General features: G+C 38.0%; 1 protein-coding gene across 1 annotated transcript in view; it reads left to right on the plus strand.

Annotated features, from left to right (window-relative positions):
- Positions 1–2,398: 2,398 nt before the first annotated feature.
- The window catches only part of LOC150078425 (putative DENN domain-containing protein 10 B), a 122,713-nt gene continuing 109,315 nt past the window's right edge, over positions 2,399–15,796 (plus strand). The window contains exon 1 of the mRNA XM_090384562.1: positions 2,399–2,421. The gene's annotated coding sequence lies outside the window, so the exon portion shown is untranslated. The remainder of the gene's footprint in view (positions 2,422–15,796) is intronic.

Raw genomic sequence — 15,796 nt, forward strand, 5'->3', positions numbered from 1 at the left:
GCTTGATGTAAGTGGTTTAACTGTTGATGACCGTGCTCATATTGCTGACATGTGAATAGGTTTTTTGCATCTAAGTTCACACATGAGGAATTCTTTATGGGACTGGTTACACAAGGTTTGTAAAACTCCAATGGGAAGCTAAGCGGCTTTGCGATAACTGAAAGGAGGATCGACGAGAAACTGTTGATGCTGAACATAATAAAGACAAATTAGTCGGATGGGACTTATCCAATTATATTAATAGAGGTGGCAAAGGAAGGAAGCAAGCCTTGGTGTACAGATGTGCGAATGTGTTCCCAATTCATAAAGGGAGATCAGAACGTGATTTAAGCAATTCCATAAATTTAAGTTGAGGAAGGTTGGTTGTAGGATTGATGTGCAGATGTTTACCTTCAGCCAGTGAGTGATTGGTTGTTGGAACAGGCTCCCATCTGTTAGAATTAGCACTACCATTAGCCAAGGCACATGATGCAAGAAAGCAAGCTTATATAGCATCAGCCAAAAAAAAAAAAAAAACCTTATTTCACCCATCCACTCGCTCCAAATGTTTGTCAAGTTCTGCCTTACATCTATTTAAGTTATGAACTTCTACAACGACAGATGGAAGTTTGTTCCAGCAATCTACCACCCGCTGGCTAAAGGCAAACTTCCGCACATCTATCGTACAACCGTCTTTTCTCAATTTGAATTTATGCCCGCTCAGGCGATTATTCTGAGCAAGAGGAAGAATCCCATCAGCATTGAGCATGCTCAAACTATTCAAGGCTTTATACACCTCAGTCAGATTACCTCGCAGTTGCCTAGTCTCCAGACACTGTAATTTGCAAAATTTAAGCCTTTCTTCATAAGAGCAACCCCTTGTTCCATTCACTAATTTTGTTGCCTTTCTCTGTACTCGTTCCAACAGGTCAACATCCTTCTTAAAATTAGGCCTCCAGATCTGTATACAGTACTCAAGGTGTGGCCTGACCATTACCTTATACAAGGGGATAATCGTCTCCTTATCCCTGCTAGAAAAATTCCTGTATTCATTGACACAACACCATGAGTTACACTTGCAGACCGTCTGCACTGCTGAGAAATCTTCATATCTGCCTGCACAATTATCCCCAGGTCCTTTTCTTTCTCTACCACTGTCAGTGTGGTACCCCTCAATTGATACGTTACATCGGAATTACTGCTTCCCATGTGTAGTACTTTACATTTGTCAATGTTAAACTTCATTTGCCATCTCTCAGCCCATCTGCTCAACTTTTCTAGATCCTGTTACAGCAGTCTACTGTCATTAGTGTCATTCGTCTGCAAACGTGGATATTAAGCCTGATATACCATCATCAATATCATTTATAAATACAGAAAACAACAATGGACCCAACACTGAACCATCAGGGACCCCACTAATAACATTAGTGCACGAAGAGCAGTGTCCATTGATTACCACCCTCTGTCTTCTCCCCTTCAACCATCCCTTTATCCATAGCAGCAATTTGCCTCCAATGCCACACTGCTCCAATTTGTGCAGCAGTCTTCCATGTCAACAATATCAAAAGCCTTTTTAAGATCCAAGTGTATAATATCAAAGTTATTTCCTGCATCCAGGTCTTTTGTGACTGCATCATAGTATCCAATTAAATTGGTCGGGCAAGACTTCCCCTTAATAAAACCATGCTGTGTCCGAGCTATAACTAAAGTCTTGTCTTGATGATCCTGCATTGCTTGTTTAACCAGTGCTTCCATTAATTTCCCTGGAACAGAAGTTAAACTAACAGGTCTGTAATTACGTGTGTCTCTCTTTGATCCTCTTTTGTGGTTGAGGTCACATTTGCACATCTCCAGTCCATGGGTACCTCCCATGAGTCCAGGGAAGCTCTCATAATTATGGCGAAGGGTTTGCTTACTTCATTTGGCGCTTCCTTTAATATAACTGGATAGATTCCATCCACCCCAGGTGCCTTTCTTGTGTTTATCTTCAACAATTTCTCCTCCACTTTACTCTCAGTTCTTGTTAAAATGGATGGTTGTAGTAAATTCAAGGAAGAACTAGACAAAATCTTGGAGTGTATGGATAGGTGAAGTGTGTAGTATTTTATTTATTTATTTTTTGCTCGCTGATGCTATATGTGCTTGCTTTCTTGAATCATTTGTTTCTGCTACTAAAAGTTTCTCCATTCTAGGCATAATTGGAATGCATGTCTTTTCGACACCAACTGCAGCCACTGTCTTAGCCGTGATGGTGCTGAATTTAAGTTACTGTAGTTCCTTTTTTTTTTTTTTTTGTGGTTATTTTTTTATAGGTAGAATTTTTTATAAAAATTCCAGAATTTCTATTATATATCACATATTGTTGTATACGAAAGAGGGCGATCGTATTGTTTTCAGACATGGCTACTACATGTGATTTAGTGTCTGCAGGATTGATAGGTTGGCGATTTTATTTTATTTTCACATTTTACACTGATCATTGAGAAGGTTCACAATAAAATACAAATATGAATTAACCTGTGAAGAGTGTTTCTTACTATATGCATAATTTGAAAGATGTCCAGGTTGTTAAATACGTTTTTGAGTGAACCGCATAATCCAGGACTATATGTCATTTTACATCGAGAATGCCGATTTCTTGTATAGTATTCTCACTGGTTTAGTATGTTGACATGTATAGTGTCGTGTGTAGGACGCCACTGAACGAAAGTTCAGCTCCGCCTTTGTACACTGTGATGAATACAGAGCTCTGTAAAAGGCCAAAAATATATGTAATATAATGTTTGTGCAGTGCGTGTGTTGTTTCTGGGCGTTTATTCGTCAGGTAGACGATCACTGGAAAGCCTGCCCAGTATCCGTCTACACCACGGGGGATACGTCACAACTGCGCATGTGCCATGTCCAACCTTAACAGTCTCGCACCGAATGCTCAGAGCAAGTTTGGATCCATTCAAAAGAACCCCGTGTCGGCAATAGCACACACACACAAAATCATTCCCAGGCGACAGGACAGCAGAAGAAATAAAGAAAATATAAAGTAAAAAAATATATATAATAATGTATTTGTCCACGTCTTTATCTCCAGTGCTGCCCAAAGTTCTTCTTCATTGGCAGCACTGGATAAAGTTGGGCAGTTCTTCAGAAGACTGAAGACCTTTTCTCCAAAGAGAAAAGGTCTTCATTCAACCAGCAGTAGTAAAGTCATCCAAAAATATGATCAGCAAGGCAAGAACAAGTTCTAGATGTGTTAAAACAGAGTTGTATCAGAAGTCACTGGTTTATGATGGTATCGCTGTGCAGCGGAAAGATTTAGTTGCCAAGAGTCTCGATAAAGGATGAGCCAGAAATGCAGCATCTGTTAAACCTTCTTTGTGTGTTCTTGAAAACCAGCAAAATATTGTACATGACGTCATCAGGACAACAGAAAAGGCAACAAGTTGTATTATCATTTTTATTGTATTTTCAGTTTGCTTGCATTAACATTGAGGTCAAAAGTCTTCTTGTGATTAAAAGCAGCATTGCAGAAGGTTTGCAGGGCCTGGAAATTATTGATAGATATGAGTAGTCTCCTCACAAACTTGTCTTCTCACATCAACAGGAGACAAATTTGGAACTGTTGCCTTAAGGTGCAATCTTAGGTTCTTGTAACTGGAGCATTCAAAAAAGGATGCGAAAAGAGTCTTCCGGTAGCCCACATCAACAGGAGACCGTATTAGAAAGTCTGAATTGGTAAAGTTTTGCGTTAAGCAAACAATGTCCAGTCAGTATGTAGGAGGTAAACAGTGGGGGAAATTGTTTTCTTGCAGATGATGGAAGTAGTGTAGTTACGTCAGAAACAAATTTTTTGGTAATGGTTCCTTTTTCTGCAGAATTCCATCTATTTTGTAAGGTGTTGACTAACAAATTCCAGCATCGGGTTCATCCAGTTTTGGGAATCAGCCTGAGGATTAGCAAATGATTCCCTGAAATTCTGTAGAAATGCCTTGGCGGATGTAAAAACAAAGACCTCTAAGCACAACATGCAGGTCAAGTGGTATAGTGCCTGCAAGAGTCTGTAGAGCTGGAGTTGATACTGTTTGGCAAACATGAAGTGGGCCAAAGAGAAAACAATGTTGAATAGTGGATAACTTAGTATGTAGTTTTAAGTGCAGTACATCTAAACCAAAGACTGGCAGCATGATAAAATAGATGTAGGGTTTGGTGTTCAACCCCTCCCCCCCCAGTCTTGTCTGGTAATTCGGAGCAGCATTGCAGTAAAACTCTAACAAACTTTGACAGACGGGTGTTGCATTTGTGCAGTAAAGGAAAAGCAGTCTTTAATGATTACTTCTAAAAATTTGGTTTAGTATGAGCTTTATTTCTGATTTAGTATGGGTTTTATTCCAAAAATACTGAACATTATTACAAATAGGCCAGATTTAAGAATGTTTGTCGTTATCTGGCCATTCAAGTTGCCCTGTCTATCGATAAAATCAGTTTTGATTTTTTTTTTCCATATCAGAATGCTAGCATTGTGTCCTTTAAAGGATAAATGGAAATTGTATAAACGGAATCAAAGGCACACTGTGGTAGCTTGAGATGTTTCGTGGGTTGCCCTATGACAGTCTAAAATGTACTTTTTTTTTTTTTTTTTTTTTTTAGGCCCCCATGATAGGCAGTGCTTAGCAACTTTGCACCTTTTGCACAAAGGTAGTCTGGGTTCAATGCTCTTCACATGCACCTTTCTGACAGCAAACACATTCAGGTTGGATCAAATGCCTTGTCATTCCCACTCCATAGGCAGTTTTTAAAATAAAAAATAAATAAATGCCATTTCTTATAATAATTTAATGTGAGTTTACAATTTATATATATATATATATATATATAGCAAACTCACCAGTTTGTTTTCATTAGTTGAAATAATCCTGTCTCCCAGCATCTATTTGTACCTAAACAAAATGAACTTTGTTTCTTACTAGTGCACACTAGACAGATTTGTGCCAAAACTGAATGAAATAATCATCACTGTATGTGCTGAGATGTCTTAAATAGCAAATAAATTTCCATTTATATCCTATATAGCTACACAGCAATGAGTTTATTTCACTATAATTATTATTATTTTTCTTCAGTAGATAAACCAGAAATAACACCATTCACTATATATCAGCATATAGGAATGATCTTATGATGTGCATGCTAGTCTGGGTTGTGATTATTACAGCTGTCTGTGGTTCTTACTCTGTTTTGTCTACTGCAGTAAATTTTTTGTGGCCATATAGAAACATATTTAAGATATCTCAACATACACATTGATGTTTATTATTTTGTTTTGGTATGCATATTATTCAAAATGAAAGGTTGTTTACTGCAGTTTCTTCATTTTCACGCACTTTGTTATGATGTTTGCTAATGTGACTTAATGTTATTTATTAATTTTGAATTCATAATATAGGGTTCGTAATCCATAATTATAATATTGGTGTATATATACAAGGTGTGGCAATATATTTCCTGGACTGGTGAAATAAAATGAATTTTGAGCTCCTTCACAAAGTGAAGGACCTCAAAAAAGGTTTTATTTTTATTCAAAGTAATCAGCACCTGATTGAATTCATTTATTATGATGTTCTAAAAGTTTCTAAAAAGAGTCGGCAGAAGCATCCAAAGAGATGTTGTTCAGTTCAGCAGTTGCATTTTTCTTTATATCCTCAACAGCCTGAAATATCTTTCCTCTTGGAGTCAGTTTTTACCTTGGGAAAGAGGAAGAAGTTCTCAGGTGCTAGATCGGGAGAGTAGGGTGGATAATTGGTCTGTATAATGCCATGTTTCCTCAGAATTGTCTTCACAATAAGTGTGAGGACATTGTCATACAACAAGAACCAGCTGTCTTTCTCTCTAAATTATGGCCTCATCCGGGAAATGTGCTTCAGTAGTCTTTGAAGTGCTTGAATAAAGCAATGACAACCCCCCCCCAACTTCAGGTACATATTCCTTGCAAATCATACCCTGCTTGTCGAAAAACATGATTAGCAAATCTTGATTCCTGGATTTCTGTGAACAAAATGTTTTGGGTCTTGTTGATGATTTTGAAGTAAGCTGCATGCTCTGATGCTTTGTCTCTGGATCATACTGCAACAACCAATGCTCATCTTCAGTAGCCATTTAGTCAAAGAAACTAGGATTGTCTTGACAAGTCTGGATGAAGTCCTTGCATGATGACACTCTTCATTGCTTCTTCTCATTCATGGGGCTATGTTGTACAAATTTTGCACAGATATTTTCCCTAGATCTTCATGTAGAATTTGACAAATCATCTCATTCTTATCCAACTCATCAACCATTGTTCTAAGGGACAAATGACGATCTCTTGCCATAATTTCTTGAACTTTTGCAACTCTAGGATGCCCACTTTTTGGGCCATCGTGAACATCCTCATGTCCGTCTTTAAACAGCTTATACCATTCAAACACTAGTATGACTTAACGTTTCATCACCATAAACAGTTTTTAATATTTCATATATTTCAGATTTTCCCAGTTTAAAACAAAATTTTATATTGTTTGTTGCTCCCTTGCAACCTTCTCCTAGGGAAAAAGATTGGCATATATCAGTAAGTCTGGGCTGTTAGGTGGCCAATCAGGAGGAGTTGACAACTGTGGTAATCCATGATCAGTTTATCTTACAGGAAAAGCTTTGTTGAAATATTCTCTAAGTGACAGAACATAATAAGCTGGAGCTGTATCACATAAATATTTTTCATTTATATCTAACGGATGATGTGTGATATTAACCAGTGTCTCAACATAGTTAACTAAACTAAACTGATTGACTTTAGCCTTAAAAAATATGATTCTTTGAGATGCTTTCTGGTCAGATCTTCTCATACCATTAAGTGGTGAACTGTTTTCTATTTTCATATAATATGAAGGATGGCATTTGTCTCAGAAATAATTGTTTTTGGACTTTGTACCCTTATAAATAGTATGTTCATCTTATCAATACTTAATAATCATCAAAAATTGAAAGCAGTTTTTCCAGGAGTTTCAACTTTTTGGGTCACATTTGTTTTAATGAGACCATTACTAGGAAGACTGTTTGTAGTGTCCCAAGAAGAGAAGACTGTTTTGCTGGCATGGTTGCCTTCTGGTTATTGATTTATCCTTTGTTAGCCCAACAGCAGTTTCTTGTCTTGGTATGAGCTTTTATTCATAACTATATTATTTATGGTTCTTCCCATGTTTTTTAATATTTAACAATAAAGATTCTTAAAATTATATGTTGACTGAGTTTGCAATCAGTTGCTTGATATCTACTAGGTTAAATTTTATTGATACAATGTTTAATAACTTTGTTTGCCCACCTTTGGCTTTAATTACACACAATATCCTTGGTAAATTCCAAACCAATATTTATAACAGGAAGGAAATATTTTGATCAATTTTTCCTTCAACACAGTGGCCAGTTCTGCTACTGATTGTGCTTATTGTTAGCCCTTCCCAAACTGTGTTTCGGTTCATCCCAAAGGGGTTCAGTGTGATTAAGGTCAGGACTCTGGGTATGCCAGTGAAGTTTTTTCATGACCGTGTTTTCAGATTAGAGCTGGATAGTCCCTACAGGCTGTGCAGATGGCATGGTGTACTGTCATACTAAAAGAGTAAATGACCTTTCCCAAAACTGCTAGCACACTGTAGAAAGAATGGAATTGCTCAGAATGTCAATGTAAAACACATGGAATTAATTTTTCTAGGATTGAATACCACTGGTTCAAGACCAAACCGTGAGAAATAACTTCAGCCAGTGATATCCTCCACCAATTTTGACACTTGGGCCAACTCACATCGGTAAATAATGTTTTCTGGGCATCTGCCTGACATGAACATATCAATCTGAGCAGATATCATGTACTGTGAATTGTCATTCCATAACACAGCTTTCTTGGGACCAGTGATGATGGATATGATTTTATGCCATGAAAGTCAATGCTGTGCAGCTATCTCTCTCTCTCTGTATCATCCTTGTACTAATATAAGTCCATGTGGCTTCCTGTTTGATGATATTTGATGAGGACTGATGGGATCTCTTTGATCAGTTTTTGCGATCTGCTCAAATGTTTCTGACTGAAACAGCACCGTGTTGTTTTCATTTGGTATTTACATCAGCCAGCTTTTAATGTAGAGTTTGCAGCAGTGGCACAAGCAACTTTATTACTATTATGAAGATGATGACTTTGTGTTGAAAGTCACTAAGCTCACCTTGACCTGTCTACTGTATTTCATCAATCTGCTTACTTGTAGCTTGAATGTGTTTGCTTATATTCCAATTTCCAACATACAGAAGCTAGTATGATTTATTTTTCGTAAATCCCAGGTATGTCTGGGTACTTTTGTCAGTTTGTGTATGCTTAATATGGATTGTAAGTGATATATGACTAACAAAAATATTTACTTAAATTTTAACTTTACAGCTTATAGGCAAGATATTATAACTCGGCACACTTCTGTATTCTGTATCATTCCCATCCCTAAAAACTTCTTCACACATGAATGTAGGTACAAAACCTTTTTTCAGTTTGTCAGCAATCTGAACAGGATCATCAGTATTTTTGCTATTTATATCTGGTGGGAATATGTGGTTCATCCCATTCCTTTTACTGTTAACATAAGCAAAGAATTCTTGGCTACTTTATTGTGTCCCCTGATCGTATGTAATCATCCTGTGCATTTTCTGCTTTGTCACTAGTATTAGCAGTTCATCTGATACCCATTTAGGTCTAAACCTTGAACAGTATCTCTTAGTTTGTATAACATGTTTAATACTTCCATTACAAAGTAATCAGTTTGTCCCTCTGATAAGAATTTAGCAACTAAGACTGTTGTTGTCACTTTTACAAAATCAATATTCCTCCCTTTTACCCATCAGTGTATTATGATCACTTACACCTAGTGCTTCCTTTATCTGGAGATTCTTAATGCATGAAGAGTCACTGTTGATAATCAAGTCAACAGTATTAGTTTCTCCTATTGCCTCTCTAACATTCTGGGTTAGAAAGCAGTCATCTAATATGTCCAGAAAAACTCTGTTACTGTGTGAGCCACCTACCCTCAAGTTCCAGTCAATATCTTGAGATTTAAGATCCCCCATTATAAGACATTCTGATTTGCTAGTCCACTCTATCTATCTGTATAGTAGTTATATTAACAACTATAGACTTGCACTGCTTCTATTGGAATGAGAAGCAGCCTGGAAAGCAAGGTGCTGGGGATTTCCAGGATAGCTGGGAGTTATCATGAAACAAGTAAATACATGGGCTGTGTTAGGATAATTAAAAGTAAGAATAGGTGCATGTACACCAATTCTACGAGTATAGTAAATAAATTTGAGGTGCTGGTGAAGAAATCGAAGGTGGATATTGTTGGAATATCAGGAATGTGGTGTCTCACTGGGATAAGGAATGTAGAATTGGAATTTAGTGGAGTACAATGTGTACTCCACTACAGAAAGTATAGACAGGATAGAAAGGGAGGAGGGGCCATGCTATTAGTTAAGAAACACATAATCTAATGAAGTGCATCCAGCTGACATGGGTGGACAGTGCAATGTTGAGTCAGTTTGGTGTAACCTAAGCACTGGGAAAGCAAAATTGAGAGTAGGAGTGTGTTATAGTACTAATGACTCTGATGAGTACAATGAATAACTGTACAGAGAAAGAGAGTGAGCCAGTAAATCAGATTGGCTTATAATAGGGGATTTTAACTTCCTAGATATTGACTGGAACTTATGAGTTGGTCACTTGCACACTAACATGGATTGTGTAGTTTTATTGGATGATTGTTTTCTACAGCAGCACGTTCGAGAGGTAACTAGAGGGAGTAATACGCTTGATCTGATTATCAGCAGAGATTCTTCATGCATTAAGAATCTGCAGATAAAGGAACCACTAGGTGGCAGTGACCACAGTGTGCTGATGTGGGATTTACTCAAAAATGTAACTACCATCAGGGGTAAAGGGAAGCATTTTTTCTTTTGTAAATGCGACTGCAGTGGTCTCAGACAGTTTTTAAATTCTGTACAGTGGGACTAATTGATGATGTTACCAACAGCAAATTCTAAATGGGAAGCATTCAAGGAAGTAATCTTGGAAGCTACTAGGCTTTTTGTCCCAACTAAGAAATACCATTCAAGGTATAGATCTAAATGGATGGCAGATGAACTAATGAGACTCATGACAGAAAAGAAAAATGCATGGGATGCATATCAGGTGACACGGACTGTGGTAGATATAAGCAAGGGCTCACATCTGGTGAGTATGGGCTTGGCACATACACAGGGTCCTGAGCTAGATATCATCATTCTTCTCTTTCTTGGTGATTCCCTTCTACTTCTGACTCTCTCTCTCTCTGGGTAATTCAAAAATTTTTTTTTTTTTTTTTTTTTGGTTGGTGTAGCATAAGGCCTCAGGCTTCCATGCACCATAAGGCTGTAATCAAGTCACAAAGGAGGATAGGCAAGCTAAGGCATATTACAAGATTATGAGAAATCTTTGGCAAAGGATGCAAAGGAAAATAGTAAAGACTTCTTTACTTATGTAAACTGTAGAGGGAAGGGGATGAATCAGATTTGTCCACTTGAAGTTGACAGTTCGATTATTGATCCTGATGTAGCTGACAAACTGAATGAGTATTTTGGACCTACATCCACAGAGGAGGAAGTCTGTAGGTAAGTGGAGGCCAGAAACTTATAAAACTCTAACAGGGAGTTAAATGATTTTGTAATAACTAAGAACAAATTGTAGGAGAAATTGCTAAAGTTAAACATAAGGAAGGCACCTGGGGCAGATGGGATCTATTCAATTATATTAAAAGAGGCAGCAAAGGAAGTAAGCAGGCCCTTAGCCATGATTATGAGGGAATCCTTGGACTCAGGGGAGGTCCCCACGGACCGGAGATGTGCAAATATATCCCAAAATTCACAAACGGGGATTGAAAGGTGACACGAGTAATTACAGACCTGTTAGTTTAACTTCTGTTTTGGAGAAATAACGGAGTCACTGGTTAAAGAAGCACCACATCTAGACTAGATTACAGTTATAGTTCAGCCACAGCATGGGTTTGTAAAGTGGAATCCTTGTCTAACCAATTTGATTGGATACTATGATGTGGTCACAAAAGAACTGGATACAAAAAATAATTCTGATATCATATACTTGGATTTTAGGGAAGCTTTTGATACTGTTGCACATAGAAGACTACTGTACAAGTTGGAGCAGCATGGCATTAAGGGAAAGTTGCTGCTATGGATAAAGGGATGGTTGACTGGGAGGAGCCAGAGAGTGGAAATCAATGGATACTGCTAATCATGGACTAATGTTATTAGTGGAGCCCCCCTGGGTTGGGCCCATTGTTGTTTTTAGTATTTATCAATGAAATTGTTGAAAGTATATCAGGGATAATGTTTAAGTTTGCAGACAATACAAAGGTTGGCAGGGTTGTTATTGAGAGTAATGATAGTATACTACCGCAACAGGATCTAGAAAAGCTGAGCAGATGGGCTGAGAGGTGGCAACTGAAGTTTAACATTGACAAATGTAAAGTACTGCATATGGGTAGCAGTAACCCCTGAGTAATGTACCAAATGTATAGTACACACTTAGTGTAGTAGAGAATGAAAAGGACCTGGAGGTCATTGTGCAGTCAGATATGAAGTTTTTTGAGCAGTGCAGACAGGCTGCAAGAGTAGCTGATGTTGTCTTATCAATGATATACCGAAATTTTGCTAGCAGTGATAGGGAGGTTATTGTCCCCTTGGCAATGGTAAGGCCACACTTTGAGTACTGCATACAGGTGTGTGGAGGCTTCATTTTAGGAAGGATGTAGAGCTGCTGAAACGCATACGAGCTTGATGAGTGGGTTGCTGTTACCAAAAAAGACTTAAATTATGTAAATTGCAGCATCTGGTAACTAGGCACCTGCAAGTTGAACTAATTGAAGTGTATAAGGCCTTAAATGGTTTGAGCAAGCTCAGTGGTGATGGGATTCTTCCTCTTGCTCAAATTGCTCACCTGAGGGGACATAAATTCAAATTGAGGAAAGACAATTGTAGAATAAATGTACAGAAATTTGTCTTTAGTCAACGGGTGGTTGATGATTGGAACAAACTTCCATATGTCGTAGTGGAGGTTGAAAACTTAAATAAGTTCAAGGCAGAACTAGACAAGCGTTTGTAGTGACGGGTGAAACGGGAATGTTTATTTTATTTTATTTTTGTTTGATGCTATATAAGCTTGCTTTCTTGCATCATATGCCTCTACTAATGCTAATATATTCATTGCAGTCATTTTGCATAATCCAACTCTCATTTTTGTTTTTACCAGTGCTTATGTTGCACCAAAGTAACTTAATATTGCCCTGACCACCCACCTAGGTGCACAACCTTAGATTTTGTGTGCTTCTTTATCAAAAGCATAACCAAATTCTGTCTTGTCTGTCTTTTCTGCATACATGTTTGCTACTTAATCAAGAACATACCCCCCCTTGCTATCTTCTCTGTCCTTCCTATATGCAGTGTTCACCGTATTCAAATTCCATTATGTCTAAGTGGCACTGTGTTCCCGATACCCTACAATTTCTGCATTTGGTGACATAACCACTTCTTCAAATTCATCAAATTTGTTTAGTATGACCCTAGCATTGGTGTATAAGTAGGTATATGTACATCTATTTTGGCTCTTAATAACTCTAACACAGCTCATATATTTGCTTGAGTCATAAGGATCTCAAGCAGGCCTTACACTCCTCAGCATTTTGCTTTCCAGACAGCTGTGCATCCCCGTAGAAGCAGTGCAAGTATCCTTTTTATCTGTGCTTGTGGCTACTATTAATTTATTGGTCTGTGTATCCCCTCCCCAATCTGGAAGTTTTCTGACACACCTAACATTACCTCGACAGCAAATATTTTTGCACCCCTTTGACATTACTTTACTTAATAAGTGCAGATCATGCTTAGAGAAATTCTATCCTATCAGCTTTGCACAATCTGGCCAGGGCCAAATTAATTGACAGAGTTCTCATCATGTGCTCCCTGCCATTGTGACTGGACAGAATTGCAGAGAGACACAAATATAATCCTAACTCGCACTGTTTTTATCAAAACATTGTCCCCCACCTGCTGAGGAAATCCTCAGCTTGTGCAATGTCTATTCTTATTATCATGACTTAAATTGTTCAAATAAATAATGATAGTTATCATACCTGTATTTTGAAAAACCGATGCTACTGAACTTCTGTTCTGTGTTGCACTTTTACACTTTCTTATTCCACTGGTGTTTTTTCTTCTTGGAAATTTGCTCATATCCATTCAGTTCCTAAAAAGTCTGAAAAATCTCTCCCATTTAATTATCATCCTTCTAAATAAGCTTCTATATTATGGATTGCCAACTGTTTTTTGTAATTGGGTATCCAGTTTTCTCTCTAACCACCTGCTGCAGATGATGGTAGATGGCTCTGTGTCTTCTAACTTTTCCACTACTACTGCTGTTGTTACCCAAGATTCAGACCTTTTCCTCTTGTATATTAATGATCTTCCATTGTCTGTAAATTGTATGCCTAGTTTTTCTGATGATAGCACATTGCATTCCCTTTTCAATTTGAGAAACCTTGTCCTGCCCAAACATCTTCAACATCTTGAATATCCACTGCCAATTCCTTCAATGCTGATTTCGAGGTAATTCTCTGGAAAGGGCAAAGATAACTTAGTTAATTTCAATCTTTCTACAACCCAGTTCTGTCTTTTATTTCATCAAAAGGATTCTTCTGTTCCTATGCTTATATTCGATGAAACTCAATTTCTAGACAAGATCACATATCTCTATTAGGGAGTACTCTGACTTCTAATCTCTCTCCCTCTCGTGACATAAGCACCTCACACATAATGTACTCACTACATCAAAAAAACTGTGTTTTCTCTTTTGCTTTTGTTTAGAAGAAAAGTGCTATTTTCTTCTAAACAGTTACTAGCTCTGTACAAATCTCAAATCTATCTTACCATTAAATATTGTTGTCACATCTGGGGTGTTGCCCACATAACCTATCTCAGGCTTCTAGACTCCATTCAAAAAAAAAAGGACAATAAGATACTTGTTGATATTAGACTTGAATGTCTAATATCAACAAGTATCATCTTTCATCTTCTCAATCTTTGTATTAGAGGAGAGGGCGCTGACTCTCTTTAGAAAATACAGCTGCGAGTTACAGGCTCTGAAAAAAACGATGTGTTTGCTTTTTATTTACATAATTGTTATTTTATATTGTACTTAATACGTAGTCTTATAGTTTTAATTACGCTGGTTATTTTTATTTTAATTTATATAAACAGTTTTTGTAGATATACGTAATACTTTATAAAACTGTTATTTCGTTTGAATATTGCAGGCATTGTTTTTGTATATAGTGATAGGGAATTCAAATTTTTAATTGAGTTAGTTAGGTAGATCTAACGTATAATTATAGAAACAGTAATACGCTTCACTGTTTCTATTAGATAGCATAGTATTGACATTTAATTAATTTTATTTATTGATCTTATTAATTTAAAATATCATGCCCCAAACTAGAGCAGCAAAGCAACGGGCACAAAGTGGCAGGAGTACTGTGACTCGGGGGAGAACTGAGGGGGGCGATTCTCCAACACATCACAGCCTAAAAAAATGTGCAACTTGTGAAATGTTTGCCGAACTCTCTGGAACGGAACATGATATTGCCATGGGGGATGTCTTTGTGTGTGCGCGATGTAAGGAGTGTAAGGAAATCAGGCGACAACTCAGCGTTGTTATGGGCCTATATGAGAGTTTGAAGGACAGGGTGGATGCCCTCGAAAGATCTAAATTGAGGGGCCCATCAGGTTCTCAGCTGCCCACATCAACGCCAGAGCTTGCACTTGGTCATCACGCAACACAGCAGCAACCCCCAAGGCAGAATGCGCTGGTCCCACAGGAACTAGTAGTTGTTGGTGACTCTATTGTCAGGGAAACGGGAAATATCCTTTGTAAAAAGGATAGGTGGAACAGGACCAGGGTATGTCTGCCAGGGGCAAAGGTTGATGATGTTGTAGAGCGGATATCATCTTTTAAGGGCACAAAAGGTGATATAGTTGTACACGTTGGCACTAATGATATTAAGAGTAGGAGACCGGCGGAATTACTTAACAAGTACAGGTCACTGTTGAAAAAAAGCCGTGAATTAGGGTTGAATTTGAAAGTGTCTGCAATTCTGCCCAGACACGATAGGAGGGAGTATATGATGAGAGCCTTGTCAATCAATTCGGCCCTGGAAAGATTGTGCAAGGCTCAAGGGATAGAATTTTTTTCAGCCTGGACTGTACTTGTTAACAGGAGAGACTGCTTCTACAGGGATGGGATACACTTAAATAGAAAGGGTGCAAGAATATTTGCTGATGCTATCGAGGCAGTGTTGGGTGGGTCGGAAAACTGATAGCTTGGGGGGATACAAGGACTAATAGTTTAACAGTAGCCGTGGGCAGAGGTGAAGGTGATTCTTGCACAACTTCTATTAGAATAAGTAGCGACCTGGAGCGTGGGGTGTTGGGGGTTTCAGGGACGGGTGGCGGTCATCGTGGAACGGGTGGGTATATGGGATGTGTTAGGGTAACAAAGAATGGGAGTAGGAGCATGTATGCTTGCATGTATACCAATGCTAGAAGTAAAGTAAATAAATTTGATGAATTTGAAGTGTTGGTCAAGACATCAAAGGCGGATGTTGTTGGGATATCAGAGACATGGTGTCACACTGATATAAGGAATGCCGAACTGGAATTT

Source organism: Mastigoproctus giganteus, chromosome 11, assembly GCF_048544385.1.
Source record: "Mastigoproctus giganteus isolate SK-2022 chromosome 11, ASM4854438v1, whole genome shotgun sequence".
In the NCBI taxonomy this organism is placed as follows: domain Eukaryota; kingdom Metazoa; phylum Arthropoda; class Arachnida; order Uropygi; family Thelyphonidae; genus Mastigoproctus; species Mastigoproctus giganteus.